The sequence below is a fragment of the Crocodylus porosus genome, unplaced genomic scaffold (assembly GCF_001723895.1).
Source record: "Crocodylus porosus isolate Cpor-Errol unplaced genomic scaffold, CroPor_comp1, whole genome shotgun sequence".
In the NCBI taxonomy this organism is placed as follows: Eukaryota; Metazoa; Chordata; order Crocodylia; family Crocodylidae; genus Crocodylus; species Crocodylus porosus.
In genome coordinates this window covers 27,576,147-27,583,769 of record NW_017728886.1, presented here as the reverse complement: position 1 = coordinate 27,583,769, position 7,623 = coordinate 27,576,147, and the positions used below count along the sequence as shown (strand labels likewise).

General features: G+C 43.8%; 1 pseudogene; it reads right to left on the bottom strand.

Annotated features, from left to right (window-relative positions):
* Positions 1-1,228: 1,228 nt before the first annotated feature.
* On the bottom strand, positions 1,229-7,612 carry LOC109307495 (annotated as a pseudogene).
* Between the last annotated feature and the right edge of the window lie 11 nt (positions 7,613-7,623).

Here is a 7,623-nt window from a genome sequence, read left to right as displayed (position 1 = left end):
CCATCCATGTCATGCCTCTGGTAGGCTGGCTACGGCTGGGGCTGGCTATGGCTGGCGGGGGTCGCAGGGCAGGGTCTCGTGCCCTCCTGCGCCCTCCCCCGTGCAAACTCCGCGCTAACTCGAGCGCCTGTTTGCGCAGCCTGGTCGTGAGGCTCCCTGGGAGGCTGGGCCAAGTAGGGGCCTGGGCGGGGGCTTGACCTGGCCCGGCACCAGGTAGCGGCCTCCTCCCAGCGAGGAGTTAACCCCTTCCCACCACGAGCCCGCTCACCTCCGGCTGTGCTGGGGGTCGGCAGGGGGCTCGGCGGCTGCTGAGGGGGTGTCTGGAGGGCTTCGGGGGAGCGGGGGCGCAGCGGGCTTCACCCACACGTCTCTCACCGCTCCAGAGCCTACCTGAAGATTGGAACCTTTGCTGTGGTAAATCCTGGTAAGAAGCAATTGTTCTTTGAGTAAAGCTGTGGGATATCAGTAACTTTTAATCCTTAGAGATTTGGCTAGGAATAAGAATGTGCTTCTAAAAACATTTACTTGATAGACTTTGAATCCTTTCAACATCCAAAAACTCCTTGCCTGTTTAAAAGCACAGATTATCTCAAAGTGCACTATAGCATTCTGCTAGACCAGAAAGACTGCTATAGTATTTATGCTACTGGATGAAACATCCGCTCCCAGTTATGGCACAGATACCATTCAAGTGACATACACAGATGTAGGATCAATACTTATTAAAAAGAGAACCCCTTCATTTCTCACATACACCAAACAATTCTGCAGTGTTGTGCAAGAAGCAATTCACATGTTTTTAACAGGATTCCTATTACTGAAGCAAATGACTGCTTAAGCAAGCAAACATTCTCCTTAGGTTTTCTGCATATAATATTTTACAAGCACAGAATACTAACTGTAAAAAATGGCACCATAGGATTCCAAGCTTATGTCAGTGTCTAGTTCAGATGCTCCCAGTGCACAAGTGAAGAGCAGGGCAGCAGTATAAGCTTCAGGCTGGCAGAAAGTGATACATTTTACAAGCCAAATTGCTCCCATGTAATTAGCCACCTTCAAATTGCATAAAATTTGCCCCTGGTATTGAAACCATTGCATAAGCCAGAACAGAACCGAGTTCACTTTCTTGTATTGGGTAATGGCATTAATGCAGGTAAAAACCAAAACCAGTTACAAATATTGTTGTGTCTATAGTAAGCAGAGCAGAATGAATACAAAGGATAGCAGGTTTGTGATTTAAAAATTCTTATTTGTGTTTTAGAACAGAACAGAGTAAGAAGTTGCTTTCTTCACACATGGCCCAGTACTGTGAAGTGCTGAGCAACTGACTGAAACTGCACGGTTTCTAACCAGTCTCATTCTAACCCATTATCTCAACGTGACAGTCACAAAACACTGATAGTATTTTCACAACTTTAAATAGGATTGCACAAAAGATGCTACTTCATGACAGCTAATTACCGAGCAAAGAACATTTCAGCCAAGTACACGCACTGATAACTTCATTGATATACTGAACTGGAATCCTGACCCAAATGAAGTCAGTGACAGAACCCTTATTGATTTGACTGGGCCCCAGATTTCACCATTTATGTCCACTGTCATCCGTACATACTTCCTTCAACTGTTATGAGGTTCTTAAACCTGATGATTACAACTGCATCCCTAATGCGCCATCACTGAAAAACAGTTTGGAAAAAAAAACCCTGAAGCATAACTGCTCTTGGAAACCCTCCTAACTCATAGAAATCTTTTATTGCGCTTGTGTTGTTTTAATTTAATTTTTTCCGTGTTGTTGATTGGGGTCTAGTCACACACTGTGGTATGCTGGTAAGTATTTACCATGGAGAGCTTTGTTTTGGTATGTTATTTAATTGCTTCAGATACTTGAATGCCAGTAACAATTAGACATAATTAATCTGAATTCTTTGGTTTTGCCAACCCTTGTCTTTCCTCCTTTAAACTGTATATCAGGGCTACTGTCAATTAAGGTCCACAAGTGGAACTGCTAACAGAGAAGACACTGAGTGGTCACTGCTGTTCAGAGTACGTTGTACAACTCTGCTTGCAATATATGCAGACAAACTCTGCCACCTTATCTGCTCTAGTGTTCCTGCTAACGGACTGGACTAGTGGCAGTAGCAGGGAATACTCTGCATTGCAAAAAAAATGGTATTTAGTTATTTGTTGTAAGATTAACTCTCTGCTTTTTGCTCAGCTTCATATATGAAATCTCTGATGTACAAAGAAATTAGTTACAGAAAAACTGGACTAGAATTTTCCAGTCTGCTGCAGGTTTGAACAGGTGCTTACAAAAACCTGCTCCTAATTCAACCGAACAGATTGGAAATAAATGTACCAATAAACTTAATCATGATTGAAACTTCCACACAAGAGATGTAGAGAAGCTACTGCTGTTCCAGCAGAAGTACATTTTTGTTATCAAGGATAACTACAAGTGTGTTATCTGCTATTACAAGCAACTTCACAACTTTAAATTAGACTGCACAAAATATGCTACTTCATGATGGATTATGACAACACTCTTAACAAGATGAGAAGAGTACAACACATCAGGGGAACCTAAGCAGGGCAACCTCAGACAAGTAGCCTAAAACTATGACAGGCCCAGTCCTTTTTACATGAATTTAATGCAAAATGAGATAGTTTTATCTTTTTCTCCCCAGTTTGGTCTCTAGTAGCCGCATACTATTTCCATTGTCTCATCCACTTTTGCATAGATGTGGGACAGTAACTTCAACAATCTGTTTCTCTTTTCTACAACTGTGGCGATCCTTATCTGTTCCGAGCTATGGATAAGAAGTGTCATGTAAACACACTGTCCCATTGATGAGGTGGGTGCTACTGTTCAGGGGAGGCACATTTGAAAGTAAAATTTACCCTCCTCAAGTTGCATCCTAACTTCAAGCAACAGTGTTACAACCTTGCACAATCCAAAATGTGTAGATTTAACACGAGTACCATTATTTTGGGTGCATTACTCAGCAACACCCTCAGCCACTCCTGCAGTAAGGAGTTTTCAGTCTAATTTGTTTTGTCCAGATGACCGTGTTAACATCAGAATTGCAGCCTAAAACTCTCATGTAAAGGAGCAACAGAGTTTGTTGCCCTAAAAAGCTTTTGATTTTGACACCATTAAAACAGTGAAAGGCTCTTTTATCTGTTCTTCCCTCTTCTCCCATTTGTAGTATAAATAAAAAACAAACAAACCCTTACAGCTGCTTTTAGGCAGATACCGCAACTAAACTGCATACCTGTAGCTAGGACTGAGTTACCTGGAGTCCCTGATTCTGCAAGCTCAAACTTCCCTAACATGTTAATAACCAGCCCTTTAGTGCATGTGTTCCCTGCAACCAATTCCCTTTCACATAGAAGCAGTTCTCGCATTTGACATAAATCTCCATTCAGTTGGGTTAAGGGATAGCATTTCAACTGAAGATCAGGTCTGGGGGGGTATACTTTTCTGTGCTACACCCACACAGCAGTGAGAGGTAAACAATGAACAAATACCTCATTCTCAGTGTGAAAAGTGGTTTGTCAGATGCCAGTGGCAGGACGTACAAGGAGCCACAGAACTCAACCTCCAACTACAGTGCCATACAGACACATTCGCAGCCTCAAAGGAAACATTAATTAATCCAAAGGAAATATCTACCCTTAAGAGCACATATGAAGGGACCACATTCTGACCCAGGAGTCATAGTGATACATTGCATCTAGTATGCACCCTTTTAGAAACAATATTAAAAGAATATCCATTACCTTTGTCATACTTGATTAACGTAGCATATGAATTTAAAGTGCAGCAGCTATTCTTAAATAACTCCATGTGTGGACATTTCCATTCTGGTATAAAAGTGCCCACATTTAATTTGGAATGACTATTCTAGAATCTCTCATATACTATACAGGCAAAAAACATTCTCCACCAGCATAGATTAAAGGCCATATTCTGTCTTCCATTTGTGCATTTGACATCTCACTGTCATCTGTAGTTTCTCAGTTAACAGAAGTGAGCAATCACTTCTTATATAAAAGAAACCCTAAAATTTCATTGTTTGGATACTAGAAAACCAGTGTCATTTGCTTGTTTTTGTAAACTAAAATCACAATCTTTTTTAAAAAAAGCAGTCAGCTCAAGTACATTATTTTTGTCACTGCAGTGGCCAGTTAGACATAATAAACTCAAAATGTAGACCAGTTTTAATTGCTTAAATACAACAGAGACATTAATTAAAGAGCCACTTGTTATTAAGACAACTATACTATAACTGGTGTCTCCAAGCAAGATAGAGAATGCAAGAGATATAAAAACCACCATTTCACTTCTCTGTAACCAAAGCATTCATGATAAAAGGAATCTGTATTTAGATCATTTGAACTCTCATTCCAGAAAACTGATTTATTACCAGTATGAAGTGGTGTGCGTACACATGTAGCTTCCAGACTGAAATGCAAGTTGCACTGATCTAAAAAAAATAATAAATTTAGATGAGAAATGTCATTAACAATCATGACACAGTGATTAGGTATTGATCAATGCCAGATGCGGTCAAAATATTTTGCAGAAATTTGTAATGATAGTTCCTTAGAGCGGGGTGTCAAATATGCAGTTTGCGAGCTGGGTCTGGGATTGGGAATCTGGCCTGCCTGGCTCCTAGAGGCTTGACATTTATGGTCACGCTCATTGCTGAAATGTGTGGCATGGAGCCCCACTGGAGATGTGTGTTCACAGGGGTGGAGTGGGGTGTGGGTGTAGCCCCATGGCTCCCTGATACTGCTCATCCTATTACGTTTAGATTCAGCCTGGGGAGCCAGATGAGCTTGACATCCCTGTATTAAAGTAAAAATAAGCAAACAGGGAAGCAGGGATTTTACCCTGATTAATACTGGGGTACTAGAATAGCAGCAGCATTCCTGATAATCTAATTTTAATCACTCCTGTATTACTCAAGGGAGACTGGTGGAAATGGAATATGTATGTAATGACAATCAGTTGAGTCACTCTAATCTCACCCATATTTTAAGCGTAGCATAGCACACACCAGAATAGAACTTTTACTTCATAAAACTGCAAAGACAAAATGGCCAGACACAGTTTGCACTGACATACATACCATTTACTTCTGTACCCAAGAGATTCATGGTTTCTGTTATGTGAGGATGCTACCGTTGCATTTCCTTAAATTTATGGAATCAGTATAAAACAAAGGCTTTACTGCTGCACAAAATCTTGGAACAAAGCAAAAGCTACAGTATGTGAACATACGGAGTACTATAAAGAAGTTTTAATACACACTAGAAACAGAAAATAGGATTAAAATTGAGATTCTGGCCATCGTCTCTAACCTGCTTCCCTATTTCAAAGCTAGGTTTAACCACATCCAAAAGAAAGTTTCAGAGCTCAAGAACCATCTCTAATCTAATTTTCCACTTCTGAAGTGTATTTAATACTTTGTCTCCACATTCTTCAGGTGTTCTTCACAACCCTACTGTGAATATATAACACACCAGAAGCACTACATAAAAAGGTATCCAAAAGAAAGTCTCCAGGCATTTCAATCTTTTGCCCTCAGCTGAAATGACCCCAGTAAGCCAAAACTTTGACAGTTTACGTAAAAAAATTTCATGGAAGTGTGTTACATAAAGAACAATACAATTATACAGAATTACAATAAGGGCAGAAACGCCTATGAATTTGTGCAAGGTGCAGCTATGATTTCTAAAGATTTAGAAATCTATTGACAGCCAGATTACTAAACATACCTCCCTCTCCCTTTTCATACATTTACAGTGGCCAGGCACATTACAGGAACTTGATCAGCTAGAATTTTTAGGAAGTAAAAGATAGTCACTGTTAAATTTAATCTATTTCGGTACGATTGTTCCTGGTCTCAGTTTATTTTTGGAAGAGCTTTTGGATGGGCCTGAGAGCCTGTAAACACAATAACAGAGGTTGTGTTATGTGCGCACTTTAGATAAACACGCGCCTTAAAAAAAGGAAGAAAAAAAATCTATTTAGATAAAAAAGCCGAAGAGATAGCTATTTAGACAATAAACAAAAACCAAACATTGTGCTATTAAGGAGTTATGAGAATTATTCTGCGCTTCACTTCTTTTTCTCCTTCCCCACCCATTTGTTTTACAACACCTCTTTTTCCAGGGCAATTAAGAAAAACTAGAGGGGATTCCCTGAAGAAGCCAGAACTCCTGGCTACAGGAGTGAAGAGAGACAAAAATGCCCTCTCCTCGCAGATTTGGAAGCACTACTTATGAAACCCTGTGTGCTTTCCATGGACTTTCTATGGTAAACTAAAAAGAAAGCCTTTTTTTCAAAATTATTATTATGTTCTCTGAAAACAAACATGGAAAGACATTTGTACCAAAATTTGACCTTCTTTTCCCACAGATCTATTTGCAAAACCTGTGTATACATCTTCATGTGTGTTGGTTATTAAATAGTTAGGAATATTTAGTAGCAAAACAGTGATTTTATTTTATGTGCGTTACACACTGCTTTAGGACATTAAATTAAAGGTCAAACAGACAAAAGACCTCAGCCAAGCCCTTCCCCACCTCTGCTACCCCGAGGGTCTGTGGCTAACCTCATTCCTCACCCAAGAGGGAATTTAGCTCAGCTGGAGGCTGCACATTGGCCCGTTTTAGGTGACATTGCTTTCCAGCACTGCCGTTTTACTCAAGCCCCCTGCCTCCTGCTTCAGGACACTCAGCAGTGCTCGAAAGCTGTCCAAGATCTTCACATAAGCAGCGTCGGTTTCAGCAAGGATTTTGTCCAGGTCATCGCGGGCCTCGGCCTTGCAGGCGAGGCTGTCAGACAGGCGCTCCAGCCGCTCGCCCAGCGCCCGCACGTCCCGCCGCAGCCGCTCCCGCTCCTCCTCGTCCCGCCGAATCTGGCCGGCCAGCTCGTCCCGCCGCAGGCGCAGGTCCTCCAAGCACCGCACCACCTCGTTGTTGCAGCCCTGCAGGGCAGCTGCCTGCTGCGCCATGCTCCCGGCCCGCTCCAGAGGAGAGAGGAGAGACAAGAGGAAACAAAGGCAGCGGCTGGCCTCCCCAGGGACATTTTAGCCGCCCGCCGCCACCGCCTCCAACTCCCTGCCGCGGGAGGCAGCGACACAAAATGGCTCCCGCCCCAGCCCCGCCATGCCCCCGGGACAGCGGCCCGCACTCACTGGCTCGGCCAGCAGCGGAGGTGGACGCGTCGTCAGGTCCGGGCCCCCGCCCGGCAATAACCTCAACAGCACCGCGCACTCCTGGGTGGGGGGCACGGAAATAGCCGAGGCTTCCCGAAGGCAGCTCCGGAAACAGCCGAAGTGTCCCGAAAGCTGGAGCCGCCTCTAGGACCGGGGCAGGGGCGGAAAGAGCCGATGCAGCCCGAGCCGGGGCCGATGTTTGCCGAAGGCAGAGTGGGCCGAGAGCAAAGGGGAGCGCGGGGCCGGGGGGCGGAGCGCGGCGGAAAGAGCCGGAAAGAACCGAGGCGGGCCGAGCACGGCGGCGCCCGAGTTGCCCGGGATGTAGTTGGAGGAGCGGCGGCGGCGGGCGCAGCGGGGGGAGGCGGCAGCGGCGCGTCCGTGCTCGCCAGTG